This window comes from Delphinapterus leucas, chromosome 15 (genome assembly GCF_059928025.1).
Source record: "Delphinapterus leucas isolate spDelLeu-1000000601 "Yukka" chromosome 15, BTC_Dleu_Yukka2, whole genome shotgun sequence".
Taxonomy (NCBI): domain Eukaryota; kingdom Metazoa; phylum Chordata; class Mammalia; order Artiodactyla; family Monodontidae; genus Delphinapterus; species Delphinapterus leucas.
The window spans coordinates 52,070,218-52,085,625 of record NC_143143.1 but is presented as its reverse complement, the minus strand read 5'-3'; the positions used below and the strand labels follow the sequence as shown (position 1 = coordinate 52,085,625).

The following is a 15,408-nucleotide window of genomic DNA, read 5'->3' as shown; positions in this document are numbered from 1 at the left end:
TCAGGAAAACTGTGCAGTTGGTGTCTGGATTCTTTCTATGAAGAATCCTTACTGTTTCCATTTCAACTGGCAATTCTGTGGTCAAAGAGATGAGTGGATGACTGCAGTGTGATGATTGTGTCTGGAAAGGAGAAAAGTACAAGAGGATGCTTCGGTTTCTGTTGGCAGCATTTCTCACGGAAATTGGAAAGTTAGGGCATTTAAAAAGATGAAGCGAGAGGAGCTAAGTAAGATGGAGAAATGCGACGAGGAGGTTTGATGGAATCAGATGGAGAGAGTTAGTACTCTGAGGAGAAGAAATACGGGGTTGATGGAGGCTGTGGAAAAAGTACCAATTATGGCCCAGTTGAAGAGGAAGAGAATCAGTGAATTAAAAAAACAAACAAACAAACAAATAAAGAACTAAAATTGTCTTTACTCACAAATGACATGATATTTTATGTAGGAACCCCTGAAGAAGCTATGAAAAAACTCCATCTGGTTATAATAAGTGAGTCCAGTAAGATTCCAGGATACAAAGTTAATGTATCAATATAAAAAGTCAATTGCTTTTCTATATTCTAACAATGAAAATTGGAAGTTGAAATGTAAAAAAAATATCATTTATAATCACACTAAAAATTGAAATAATTAAGGTTAAGTCTAACAATCTATGTCAAGGATCTTGCATGTGAAAAACTACAAAACACTGATGAATGAAGTCAAGAAGATCCAAATAAATTGGGAGATAGATATTCCACACTCATGGATGGGAAAATTCAATATGGTAAAGATGACAGTTCTTGCAACTAAACTACAGATTCAATGCAGTCCCAACTAAAAGCCCAGAAACCATTTTTTAAAGATATCAACATACTTAAAAAATTAGATGGTAATGCAAAGAACTGGGAATTACCCAACTCAATACAAAAAAGGAAGAACAAAGTTGGAGAACTCCCACTATCAGATTTCAAGTCTTACTATACAGTTATAGTAATCAAGACTCCTGTATTAGAGAATGCTTGCTGAAACTTCAATGAGATTCTGTCTACCAAGTCAGAGAACTGGGTTAAGCCAGGTATGTTGAGATCCCTGGGGTATTAGAATCCTCAGCCATCTAGGGGTCTCAGTCTCACCATCTATAAAATGGGGATAAAATTAGTTTTTCACTTACTTACAATTTTTTTCCCATTTTTAACTTTCTGTGTATGTATTTTCAGTGTTATCCAGAGAAATAGACCTATCTATCTAGAAACAGAGAGATACATTGTAAGGAATTGGCTCACATGATTATGGAGGCTGAAAAGTCCCACAGTCTGCTGTCCAAGTCCAAAGGCCTGGGAGCCAAGGGAGTTGATGGTATAAGTCCCGATGTGAGTGCAGGAGAAGATTGTTGTTTCAGCTCAGACAGTCTGGCAGAGAGGGAATTCTTCCTTTCTCTGCTTTTTTTTTCTATTCAGGCCCTTAGGGGATTCGATGATGCCCACCCACATGGGGAGGGCAGTCTGCTTTCTCAGCCTGCTGATTCGAATGCTCATCTCATTCCAGAAACACCCTCATCAGGACACACCCAGATGTTTGACCAATATCTGGGTACACCATGGCCCGGTAAAGTTGACACATAAAATTAACAATCACAATGTGTCTGTGATGTTTTATAACCTAAAATAGTGGAATTTGTCTTTTTTAAAAAAGGTCATATAAGCCCTATATTAACTGGAGTAGCCTAACTATTATAAAAGATAAACTCTAGAATGTCAATGGCTTAACACAATTATTTCTCATTCACTTGAGTCCAGTGTGGGGGTATGTGGTCTGGAGACGGCTTTTTTCTACCTGGTGATTCAGGGACCTAGGCTCTTTGACCACAGTGTAAAGGAAGAAGGGGAAGGAAAAAGGCTCTGAAATGATCCTCATCCCTTCTATTTACGTTCTGTTTATGAAAACTAGTTATGTGACCCTCCTTAAATGAAAGGCATGCTGTGAAATATGGTTTATGACTAGGCAGTGATTTTGCTGTAATTCTCTACAGTGTGTAAGGCAAAGTGCAAACTTGTGATGGAAAGTTAGTCACCTCTGCCTTAAAGCCTGCACTGCCCATCAATGCTGAACTGCACAAGCCCACCCACCTGGGTATAGGGAACAGTGGCACCATAAGAATACAGTCCTTCAGAAATCACCAAGTAGCATGGTGCAGTTAACCCCTTAGGTTTCTGTGCCCTGTAAATGACTTAATACTAATTCTATCAGAAAATGTTTTAAAAGCACTTGAGTATGCTTACATATTACTAAAATAATATTAAGGAAATCACTGACTCCAGTCTCAGCATTAAATGATACTTTATGTTACAAAGAACCCCTTCATGCTGTATTTTTCGTCTTTAAAAATAGACTTGCAGAATGGATATGACATAAAATGAGGACCATCATGTCTGAAATTTATTTGTCTTTATATTTGCACTGATAAGTTCTCTTTCCCTCTTTCTCTTTCTTCTTTCCCCTCGCGTCTCGATTTTCAATTACTCACGTATTTTATTTTAAAATAGCGTCTGATCATTGTTAACATCAGCGATTTTCTTTAAAGAAGATGAGATGCTTTTTCTGTGTGCTTTAATCTAAATATGAGCTTTTATAAGTCAGGGAATTATTAAGAACAAGAAAGCCTGTCATATCCACATGCTATTTGTTACTAATTTATGTGTGTCCGTGCCAGTGGTTCTCAAACTTGAGAGTATATCAGAATCATCTGGATGGTTTGTTATAACACGGCTTTCTGGATCCCACCCCCAGAATGTCCTATACAGTGGGTCTGGGATGGGACCCAGGAATTTGTTTTTCTAACAAGTTCCTAGGTGATGCTGATGCTGCTGGCCCAGGGACCATACTTTGAGAACCAATGACCTTTCTATCAAGTAATACCAAAGAGGTAGGAATAAAGACATTGAATCTATACCTTTGGACTATTTGATGTGTCCCACCTTTTGTACTAAAAAAATAATGCCAAAAGACATACAGTGCTTAAGACTCAAGTTAATTTAATTTCATAATCATAAGGCAGAACAATACCAATTTCGGTACATGGAGAGTTCTGTACTTAATTTTGACTGACCCACATAGAGCAAATGTGATTCATCTGACTTAAAATTGAAAACCCAAATAACCTAGGTTGTGAAACACAATATATTTTTATGATGGGGCCTAAAAGGAGACAAATTGGTTATTAGAATGATAGGAGTGATTTGGCCAAAGGTACACAGGGAGTAAGCTGCTCAGACATCAAGCAAAGTAACAAGAAAATTATGAAAACTTTATGAATAAGCAGGGTAGGCTATTTTCACTGAACATGAGTCCAGGGTCTGAGCTATACAGATTTAAGAATTTTCTCCTGAATATTTACTTTCTTAGTTATACAGGGGAGGTAATTCTGAGGAAGATTTATTTTTAAGGTTTACTTTCATGTAAGCAAGAAGAAATCTATTGTGCAATAATGAAAACAAAAATGGTCTGTTCTCTGGGTGTTCAACACTTCTGTTAAGGATTCATGAGTTAGTTATTTAGAAAATCATATACCCAGGAACATTGACCCTGGTCAAAATGTAGGCTTTATAGGAAATTATAAAATTCAGTTGCTCTATACTCTAGAGAGTAAAGTAGTTCACCCTAACATGAAAAACTGTGAAATGAAAGAACAAGAATTACAGTGGGTCCCCTTTTTGTAAGTATGATGCCTGCCTGGAATCAGCATACAGGACTCGCTTCAAAAGGTGAGCAGTGATGACGATCAATAATGTGATTTTTCTAGGAGATGATCTGGAACAAGAAGATAATTCACATACCAGGAAGGTAATATTCAGGCAGCCAAGGAAGCTAATGATTATTTCTTCTGGCTATTCTGCCCTTGATGAAAAATTTTAATACAGTTATTTTTTTCTCAGTTATATGTACAAAGGAGGCATTAACAGTGAGAATGTCTTGATTTGAAGAAATGAGAGGATACAAGGAAATCTGCCCCGCCTTCTGCCAGTGACAGTTTTATTTGGGAGCAATTCCACTCTCCATTGCTCCTGCTTTTATCACCCGATTTAATATTTCAGGAAAGTTATCCAAGGACGGGTTCTTGTGGTTGTCTTTCTTGGCACCATTCTATGGCTTCTCTGTGTATTCAGAGTGTTCTTCTGCCTTGAGGAGGTGAAGTTCATGCCTAAGCATGTACAGAAACCCAAGGTCTGGTGCTGCTCCCAGGGCCCTCAGAGTGAGTTTTCAGGAAGTCAAGTTGGCACACCTGCCATCCATTGTCATCAAGCAGCGTCATCAGGAAGGGAGGTGGCCCTGTGGCCCCACTGTTTCTTTCCCTCTCTCCCATTTTCAGTCTTGGGTGTGTCCTTCCTGCCCTGACTCTGTCCAGGCATGGCCAGCCTATGAGATGACCCCAGCATATCTGCTTTCCTCGTACTCTTGCTCCATCACCTCACAGAGCTACCAGAGATGGAAAGCTCCATGAATTTCTCGTGAAGGTCAAGACACGGATGGGTGGGAAGAAGACAGTGTCTTCTATTAACTGTCCTTCTGTCTTGTTTCTACCTGTTGTTCTGAAGCTGTAATTGGAGTAAACATAAGGCCTCATAAAAGAAGTTTTACACAGTATGATTTTCTTTCTTGTTGTGGAGTGCAAATGCAGAGCATATAGGTATGTCACCCCATCCTTCCCTTTTCGGCTCCAAGCTGAAGAATTCCAACAAAATCATTCATTCAAGCTTCCTCTTGACAAGTAGCTCACTTCCCACCTCCCAGTTCTGTCCACTCCTCTGTCCACATCTTACTCTGGCAACTTAAAGTTCTGTATTCCCTCTTTAAAACATTTTAGTGTTTAACGAACTTACAGAGTTCATTAAACTTAATGTTTAATGGAATTCCCTCCTTTCCACGTTAGCTACTAAAATCTGATTCCTATAAAACTGTAAGCCCCAATTTCATCTTCTCGTCTAGATCTGTGCCATCTCTGTGTTATCCCAAAATTCCTGTTGGGTAACCTTTACGGAGTCACTTGACTTGTTCTTGAACTTTACCCTTGTTTGACCCCTTAATGATTATCAGCTCTTTTCTTTTCCCTCTTCCTACAGGGTTCTCCCCTCAAGAGCTGTAACTCTTCAATTTTACAGTCTTCCCATACATTGCCTTTCAAATCTGTCCCACACTAGGTCTGACTGTGTTTGCTTTTCACTTAACTCCCTCGCCATTCATAGAGAGGTAGTAATACTAAACTAGTAGCGTTTGTGAAGAACACTTAGAAAAGTGATGTTACTTACATAAAAGCTTTTAAAAATGTCATCTTTATTCATTTTTAAAGTTTTAATGAAATTATGAAATGAATTATTTTTCTTCATCTTTGGAGTAAAATTTGTATGTTTAGGGATATATTTTTTTTAAAGAAGGGAAGCCAGAGTAGCTGGTTGAAAATGGAATAAATCCTTACCAAAAAGAAAGTGACCTAAAATATAGTGGGTATGAAAATATTTCTTTTTAGCCCTGAATATGACAAAAATGAACTCTGGTTCGGGAATTAGGTAAGCTGATGCTTTTATAGTTTTTTCTCACTAAGAAAAAGAGAAAACTATTTGCGCATTAAATTAGATGATATATACTCATATATGTATTTCCCAGGAGATAGTCAAAATATTTTAAAACCTGATTAAGGATGATACAAGATAAAATACAGTGTACAGTGACTGAGGACTCACTGCTTCAGAAAATGCTCGTTTAGTAGATGTATCATAATGATTAAGACTGTTTTCAAAGAAAATTTAAGGATTCCAAAAACCTGCAGAAATATATCAAAAGCCAAAGACAATAATAAATATACCAAATATATACAGAAATATATCAAAGGCCAAAGACAATAATAAATATAAAAATGTGATTCAAAAAATTGTATGTATGTGATTCAGAATGCTTTTGAGTTTAAGAATAACTTCTAAGTTGTTTATTTGCAAATGATAGCTGTCTTGGATCATGTTCTCCAAAGAGACCCAAATACAAGTGGCTGCGCACAAGAGATTTATTAAGGAAGGGTTTCCAGGAGACAACAGTAAGAGAGTGGAGGAAACAGGACAGTGAAGGAACAGAAGCCAACCCAGGGTGAGCTTTCAGGTGAAGTCCAAGCCTCAGCCTGGGAGTGTGTTCTGCCCCAAGGCAGGGTAGCTGGGCTTTCATGCTCCTGCACCTGTCACCCCTAGCTGTAGCACTCTGAGCAGAAATAGCCTCCCAGGCACTTCCCGTTCTCTGTGCAAGGGGGTCAAGTGCTCCAGGAGGCCAAAGACAGTCAAAGGTCAGAGGGTCAGTTATTAGGAGGGAATCAGGCAGGCACTGAGGAATGGATGTCCAGCCAGTAAAGGGGACCAGCAAGCATCAGGGTGGGCATTAATAGTTTCCTACAGGAGCTTTATTAAAATTTCCTGGAAAGTAGAAAATGACCCTGGATTTAGTGAACTTTCTATTATATAAAGTTCTTGACATGAACAGCTGGCCTCATTATGTGTACTTTCATTAGGGTTGAGGTTGATCAATAGTTGAATGAAAAAGAGTTTACCTCTGGTGAAATTACAGCACCCAGGCAGGACCTTGGGAATGATGTGTTTACTGACTAAGTGACTATTCTTCTAGGGACAATTCATTAAGCATGGTACTCCCCATTAGACATATCCAGTCCTTATCCCAACAAATGAGCATTGGAAGAAGCTCAGCTGGATTCCTTTTGTCTTACCAGAAAGCAAAAAGTGATCTTAAGAAGCAAGTCTTCTTTGAAAAGAAAAAAAAAATGACGTTATTACATACTTGTCAACTTCAAATATCTCATTTTAGAAGCTATATTAACTCCTTGCATGTTCAGGGTGTCATGTGAGATTAAAAGGTCATCAGAATCCTATGGTTGCTGCTTTTCCTGCATGCCATAAGTTCTGGTTTATTGTTTTTTCATTTTTGCTTGTTTTAAGATATTTTCTGTTTTCCCTTTTGATTTCTTTTTTGATTCATTGGTTGGTTGTTCAAGAGTACGTTGTTTAATTTCCATGAATCACAGGTTTTAAAAAAAGCCTTAGAATGTCCTTGATTAAGCAGTAAAAAATTTATTAAATCTTAAAAAAATAAAATCTTGTGGTTGCCAGAACCCTGGGAGAGGCATGGAAAAGTAAAAACAAACTTCTGGGCAGAAACATGCGAGATAATATGTAGGAATGATTAGCTGAAGGAGAAAAATGAGACAATCTGGTTAGACATTACAATGTGGCTACCAGGGAAGGAAAGGATAAATGCCATTTTTGTATACTTCAGATAATTTGGAAGTCATCAGACATTCCATGATTGTGTGATTGAAAAGAAAAGAAAATACATCAGTTGCCAGCTCAGTTGTCTCATGCACAAGGTTGAATCACAACATCGGGAAATAGGCCAAGCATCTTTAGAACCTCTCCTTGACTTTGTCTGGGCTCTAGGGCACAATGAGGAAATCACTGCTTTAATCTATTATATTTATTTAATTTAAAATCTATTAAATCTATTATTTAATTTAAAATCTATTAAATCTATTTAATCTATTAAAGCAGTTTTTGATGCTACCAATAAAGACAGTAGTCTGAAGAAGACTTTTCTCAAACAGTCTTATTATCAGTTCTCTCATTGTTTTTAGGATTCTGTTGCAATTGTTTCTTAAATGGATCTAGGCAGCTTGTCCAATATCCTACAGAATGTCCTACAACAAGTTCTAGCCCTGGTGAATTAGCCATCTCTATGCGCAGCTGTTGTCTTCTCCTTAATATCTAGGACAGAGGTTCTCAAACTTCAGATTGCTTCTGAATCATCCCGAAGTTTAATTAAAATACAGATTGCTGGACCCCACCCCAGAGATTCAGATTCAGTAGGTCTCCGGTATTACCTGAGGATTTGCATTTTGCACATATTCCAAGGTGATGTTGATGCTGAGCCTGTTGGTCCAGGGACCACATTTTAAGAACTACTGGTCTAGGGAAATGAAAGAATTTAAGTCATATAAGCAGATAAGTGATATGCTCAAATATTACAGTAGGATAAGATTAAGAGACTAGAAGCAACTTGCACTACCAGATAAAAAAAACTTGGCTGGCTGTTCAGCCATAGGGAAATAGGTGCAGACCAGAAATAACATTTTAGATGATTTAAGGGGAAAGTCTGGCTATGTTTAAAATATCTGGACTTTTCAAGCGGAAATAGCTTGTTTGCCTGATTAATCGATATCATTTCCATATGTCTTTTCAAGAGACCTTTTATGGAGATTGGATTTTATGCTCACCCAAAATATCCACAAAGATAGTTTTCCACAATTATGACACTATTTACCAAATGATGAATGCTGTTTCTAGTTAATCTGATTAGACTGAAATCAGGACTTTTGCTGAGCACAGGCGTAATAGAAAAATGTGACAATGCAATCTTTATCACCCTAATACAATTAAAAAACAAACTCTGAGTCTTTAACAAATGCAATATCACTATTTGTCCATAAAAATGCCATGAATCCCTCCATGAGATGCCTGTTAATAAATACAAACTAGGAAAATAAAACATTGGTCATCAACTTTCATTATACTTCTGAATTTATCTTTAGCATATGTATAGATCTTCCATGTTGATTATAGAGTCTTTTTTCTCAGTTTTTAAAACGATAACCAAATAAGTTTAAAATAAACCCAGTTACTATTATTTTAAATCTCCCCAGTTTTTCATTTATCATTTTAAAAAATTGCTAAAAGATATTTTCTGAAGTAATATGGTCTAGAAACTTTTCCTTCCACAATCGTACATGCATGGAGTTATAAATGTATCATGTTATAAACATACATGTTGTTAGAATTAAGTTTTATTAACATTATATCTTAATAAAAGGTTTGGTACTATGGACATAATTTTATGTTCAGCTGCGTTACCTTTCAACTTAAGCAACTTTTAATTATTAGATGAATACATAAAAGTTTCTCAGGGCGCTAAGGAAGGAAGTAAGAAGGAGGAAATTTGGCTATTGCATAACCAGGAGCTGAACTGTCTTGCTGGTTATGTGCGAAGGAGGAGTTAAATAGATATTTGCCAATACAATTCACATTGCCTTGTGGGGACCCAGCCTCACAGCCTCTTAAAATTACTGTTACATTCTATTTATCATGATATTTGTTTTCTTGTACATGAACAAAGAAATGTTCTTTTTCTGTTTGTACCACTCAGTTAATATTCATGCTATTTTATTAATACTGAAAAATAATTCTTTAGCAAAAAAGTCGGTCTGGGGGAATATGAATTATTTTCCTATCCTGTACTAAGTCTCAGTGATCTTGATCAATGGGTATATTTTTCTCTGGCACTCAGTTTCCTCATCTGCAATCTCCCCCAGTTCCCAAAGTCTGTGGTTCCATTACAGTAATTGTTTCCTGTTGGACATATTCAAAAAAGATGACAGCGTTGCAGTCATTTTTATACTGGGAAGAGTGCCAACATATGTAAAGTCATTTACGTTTTAATTAAATGCATTAGAACATGGAAACAATGGGGGTAGTGTATTAGTTATCTATTGCTGCATAACAAATGACCACAAACTTAGTGGCTTGGAACAACACACATGTATTATCTCACAGTTTCAAGTGGGTTAGGGTCTCACCTGCCTAGGGTCTCACAGGCTGCAGTGAAGGTGTCTACTGGGCTGTGTTCTGTGGATCTGGAGTTCCTCCTCCAAACTCATTCATGTTGTTGCCACAGTTCAGTTCCTTGTCACCACAGGACTGAGGCCCTTAGCTCTTACAGGACTTGTCTTTTCATAGACAATACAGGACAGAGCCAACACGTAAGCATCTCTGCTGCTTTGAGTCTCTCACTGCTGGATCTCTTTTGAAAGACTCACCCAGGATATCTCTCATTCAGTTAAAGTTAAGTCATCTGTTCAGAGACTTCAATGACACCTGCAAGATGCCTTCGCATTTGCCATATAAGGTTACATAGTCATGAGAGGAATAGTCCATCACATTTGCCATACTCTGTTGGCTAGAAGCAAGCTGCAGGTCCTGACCGCACTAAGCGGGAGGGGATTGCACAGAGGCGTGGACGTCAGGGGCGGGAGTCGTGATGGCCAGCTTGGAATTCGGCTTGCTACAGGTGGGCAAAATGTTGGGTTCCTGATGCAGTTGTTTAACTGACTAGCAATTGTCACTGAAGGTCTCCATCAGTTCTCTCATCTGCAAAGGGGAGGAATATAATACTCATGACAGTGGTGCTGCCAAGACTGATGAGATAATATGTACGAATTATCTTACAATTCTCGGCACGTGGTTGGTTCTCTGTTGGTAATAGTTAAAAGTATTATTGCTGTTGTTATTATTAATTATATTATTTGACTTTGCCTCTTTTAGTGATAGGAAACTTTTATCTCATTACAGTAATTTTTTCAGTTTTATTTTATTAGCTCAAAACTGTCAATAGTTACAGTTCATAACACATGAACTAGTTCATTGCTTTTTCTCCATTTCAAATATTAGTCTTATTGATATTTTGCATTTAACTGTGACATTAAAAGTAAAACCAGTTTCCTCTACAAGTTGCCTCTTACTTTATTCTCTTATTTTGTTTTATGAACTATCTCTGGAGTACTAGATTTTCATATCACATTTTGTTTGTTTCTTTGTTTGCATTCTGTGCTTTTCTTCTAGATGCTTTACCTATCCATTTTTGGCTTTTCCACTGGGGTCTTTTCCCTTTCACTTAGAATGGGAACTATTACAAGAATAAGGATGTATATGTATGCAGGACTCCCTGCTTGCTAAGTGGAGATCTCAGTTTAATATCTCAGTTGATTGAACAGCAGCCCACTGAGAAAGGTATTGCTGGTGTTGGCATCTCTGTTTGACAGATAAGGATTCAAGGCACAGACATCTGTGGTAACTGGCTTAATAATGCATAGGTTACAAATGATAATTCTGAGAGACAACTTAAGTGTTCTGCCTTCTAGTTCTATGAAATTTGCACCATATTAAACCTAGAATTTCTTAAATAAAGAAATCCAGATGTATCAACTTTCTTTTTTCTCTGCTGCTTGGTATTGATGACCTGGGCATCTCATTTCCTTGGATGTTTCCTACTCTGAGTCTCCATTGCAGACTGGGAAAAAAAGAGAAGAATCGAGGCTAGGGAACAAAGACAACAAGAGACCAGGTGAAACAGGGTGCAAGGACTTTTTGAGAGGTATACTAAATACATTTTCACTCCCTCAGAAGTGGAATCAAGTTAAGGAACAAAGAGTCTATTTTATCTGCTTCTCTTTAAAATAAAACACTTCATTAACTGACTCTAAAGTTGTTTTGTTTAAACATTGGACATTTTAGGGGTGTTGGCAGTCAATAAAACATATTAATGTCTACTACTTTTGGGAAATTGAGGTTGAACAACTTAATGAATATACCACATGGGGAGGTATACATACCCAGCCATTAATATCTTCCCTGTGTAATGTTTATGACTGTAATCGCTGCTCTGATTATATATTGTGTGAACTTGAAGCCCATTATTATAATGGGTGACAAATGGAATTTGGTGACAATGCACAGAAATTGGTATTCTGGAAGAGGGTTGAGTTTTAAATTGTATTCTTTCTTGAGTTTTCAGTGCATTTCATGGATCATCTACTTCACAGTGTGTTGGTGGCTGATGGATTGAAATCCTTCTGCTGAATAGTAAACATCAGAGATAATTTCGTCTTCCCTTAGCTCGTCTGTCTCAGTTTTCTCATCATTCATTCAAACTATCAAAAGTAAATCCCTTAATTCACTTTTGTCCATACTGACCTAGAGAGAAGACACATCTATCCACACTTCAGGGCATGCATCGGGGGTCCTAGGAATGTGGTCTCCAAGCTTTGCAGGGGCCATTGTGGGCCTTGGAAATAAAGGGTTTCTGTTAGTTCATTCTTCCTTTGCTGGTTCAGGTAGCCTACAGGGCTTTGGGCACCCCAATACCCTTTCCTTGTTGGATGGGCTTAGAGGCAAGAGAGAACAAATTTCCTCCTTTCACTTTTCTAAATGTCTCTAATGTTATGAAGTATAACACAAAAGATATATAGTGTAGCATTTTCAACAAAAATAAAACAATTTCAATGATTGCTTGAATTTCTGAACAGAGGCATTTATTCTACAGAGTAAAATTTAATGCTAAGAACACATTAGAATAGGAGTTAGTGGCATTTGTCATTCGATAGTTTATGTTTAATTAAGTCAAATCTGAGCCTAGGTTATTCACCATTAGGCACACTTTTGCATTCAGTAGGTATAAAATTTTTATTTGACAGTTCCCTATATAAAGAAATGACTGTTTTAAGTTCGTCATACAACATAGTATAAGTAGTGCATAGTTTTATCAATCATGTTCATCTAAAAAGCCTTATAATAACAACCCTATGAATTAGTACATCAGTGCTTTTCAGTGTGCTCCATGGACCAGTGGCAACAGCATCACCTGAGAGATGCAGATCCTCAGGCCTGTCCCAGTCCCACTGAACCAGAAACTCTGATGGATGGTGCTCAGCCAATTTATGTTTTAACAGGTATTCTAGGTGACTCCAATGCAGCCTTTGAGAACCACTGATATGGAAAGTATTATCATACTTATTTTATAGATGATACAATTAATGCTAAGTGTGGTCTGATAATTGGCCAAATACATGACTAGTTAATTTTAGGGCCCTTCCTCAAACCCAGGTTTTCCACTTAAAAATCATGGGGCCTCCCTTTCTTAAAGAAAAGAGTAAAGGAATAGTAAATCCCGTAAACTGGAAAACAGTAACTCTTAAATGAATTGAGAAAGGGACCATTTTCCTGCTTTCTCATCATGCAAATGGGATGTTAAAACTATTAACACAAGAAAATTAACCTAGAAAAGTTTTAATGACACAAGTAACATTTTTGTGGTCCCATGCATTGAGTTCCTCATTTTCTTTTTAGTGGAGGAGCAAATAGGATGTAGTTAAGTCCTAGAGGGGTGGCTGTTGTGTGTTAATAGAAGTGGGAGACTATTTTAATCATGGCTTTCTAACCGAATGAGTCCGTGGATAGATTTCCACCCGGGTCTTTCCTATGCCACATTACCCACACTGAGAGTGCCCTGCGGTGGTTTTCCTGCATGCACAATTTTACACGTGCTCCAGAGTCGCTGTGGTATCAGAATGAAAACCTAGGGCAGCTGGCGCTAACTACCCCCCTGTGACTTGGGAAATGAATGTTTCCTCTTGAGCTGGAAGTAGAAAACAGCGTTCATGATCTGTAATAGAAAAGTCTATAGAATGCTGCCTGCTAAGGTCTATTTCCTTGTGAACTCAGTTTGGGCTTTGTGTATAAAAACAAATAAGTAAAGTTTAAGTCTATTGTTTATTCAACTGGAATTTCCTTGAATAGAAAATGTTATACAATTAGGTAAATGTACTGTGCATGTGTGTGTGATTTTTATTCTGCATATATATAAAACATCATGCCACGTTTATGGAAAAGTGCATCAAACCATCAAACATACATGTCAGTGTTTTATGAATAATTACAAAGAGGACGTGCAGATAACGACTGCTAAGTTCAGAAGTGACTGATAACTCTCCATGCGCTTCTGCTGTGTGTCCAGAGTGACTTGTTTTCTGCACAGGACTCCTGACCCTGTGCATTTGTAACTGCTGTTTCCTCTCCCTGGAACCCTCCCCACCAAACACACAGAATTATAAGGCTGGCAAACTCCTTTTCCTCCTTGCGCGTCAGCTGAAAAGACGCCATAGCCCTTTGTAGTCCATGTCTGCAGTACACTTTGAAATGTCTCCTTTAGAGTATAATCATTAGCTTTGTGCATGAGCTCCTCTTTGTATTTTGAGATATCATTCCTCAGTACCTAGCCTGTACCTAACACATTGCAGCATTCAATAAGTAATGCTCAACTGAATTAATGACTGGTATTTCCACTTGGATAAAGCCCTCAAGCCAGCATCTCCAAAATGCAGTATCATTTTGCCCAAACTTCCAAGCCCCAGCGAGGAAGCTGGAACCCCTAGAGCTGTAGATGCCTCCTGTCTTGCCTTTAGTCAACTCTACCTCCTTATCATCCCTCTCATCTTTGTCCCCAGTACCTCTACCCTCATTTGGTCTCCTGTCTTTCAACACTCTACTCAGTTCTGGTCTTCTAGATTAAGCTTCGTCAAGCTTGGTTCTCTTCCTGTTACTCCTCTTTCAGCAAATGTTTTTGCTGCCATTGCCATGGAGATGAAGAAACCTGGGCCAAATGCTCCACTTCTTCACATCTGAATGCTTTGTATGCATTTGCCTAAGTGAGGCCTTGAGTCCAGCAGTTGATACCATTGGTATCTAACACTCACTAGGTGACCTTTGATATTGTGGATGGTGCGTCCTTGGGGGAACCATGGCACCTGCTACTCTGTCTTGCAGGATCCTTGCTGGGTTGCTACCTATCACACCCCAGGGTTTGGGAGGGTTTCCACAGAGTCATGCACAATAGAGAATGGCTTAAGGAATTCACTAAAATGGGGGAAAGCAAACTTACCAGGCCAGTGTGAGCAAAAGAAGAGAAGGCGCTGTTTCCTGTCCTCCCTGCAGCCCACGGAGAGGTGTGCGGGGCCAGGTGTTCTATTGGACCTGCTGTGTGGTTTGCACCCCAGTGGAGAGATTCCATCTCATCTTTGACCCTTATTATGCTGCAATCATGAAATCAACCTTAGGTTCAGGAAAATAATCAGACCATTTTGCACCAAACATTTGGAATCAGGGGCAGCTGTTTGAAGGAATTGTCTGGGAACCCATGGCGCCAGTCCTTGTAGATGTTGGGGCCTATGAGAAATTATAGCCACTCCTGTCCAGATGCAGTTCCTCCCGCTGGGAGATGGGAGTAGATGCCTGAATCCCACTGGCTCCTTCTCTAGAAAACAGGTTGGATGGCTCTGCTTATTGCACCACAGTCTCATCTAGCTGGTGACAGAGTTCACCGGATAACTCGGTGACGTGTGTGTCCCAAATTTCATGGCTCAGTGCCCTTAGCCAGACTTTCAGGGTTTCCATCCTTTTGCCCAAATCCCTTTCTGGTCTCATCTCCCATGATTTTTCTTCATATGTTCAGCATATGGAATTCTGAATGTCGGCCATGTGGATCCCCTCCCCCACTGCCACTGTGCCTTCCCTTGTGGTCTTCCTCACTCTTGGATGCCCCCTTATCCCCCTCTTCTTCCCACCTGCTTCCCATGCATTATTCTCCTGCTCTGAGCACTAAGGGCCATGAAGACCTCAAGGTTCTGCCCAAACCTCTGGTCCTCTCTTGTCTGGATATTTGCTCATGTGGTACACTACAGCTGGGTGAGCCCCTTCCCTCCCCACTTCTCTTCTCTGT

General features: G+C 38.7%; 1 protein-coding gene across 1 annotated transcript in view; it reads left to right on the top strand.

Moving 5' to 3' along the window:
- The window catches only part of PLCB1 (phospholipase C beta 1), a 682,471-nt gene that overhangs the window by 217,739 nt on the left and 449,324 nt on the right, over positions 1-15,408 (top strand). The window lies entirely within an intron of this gene.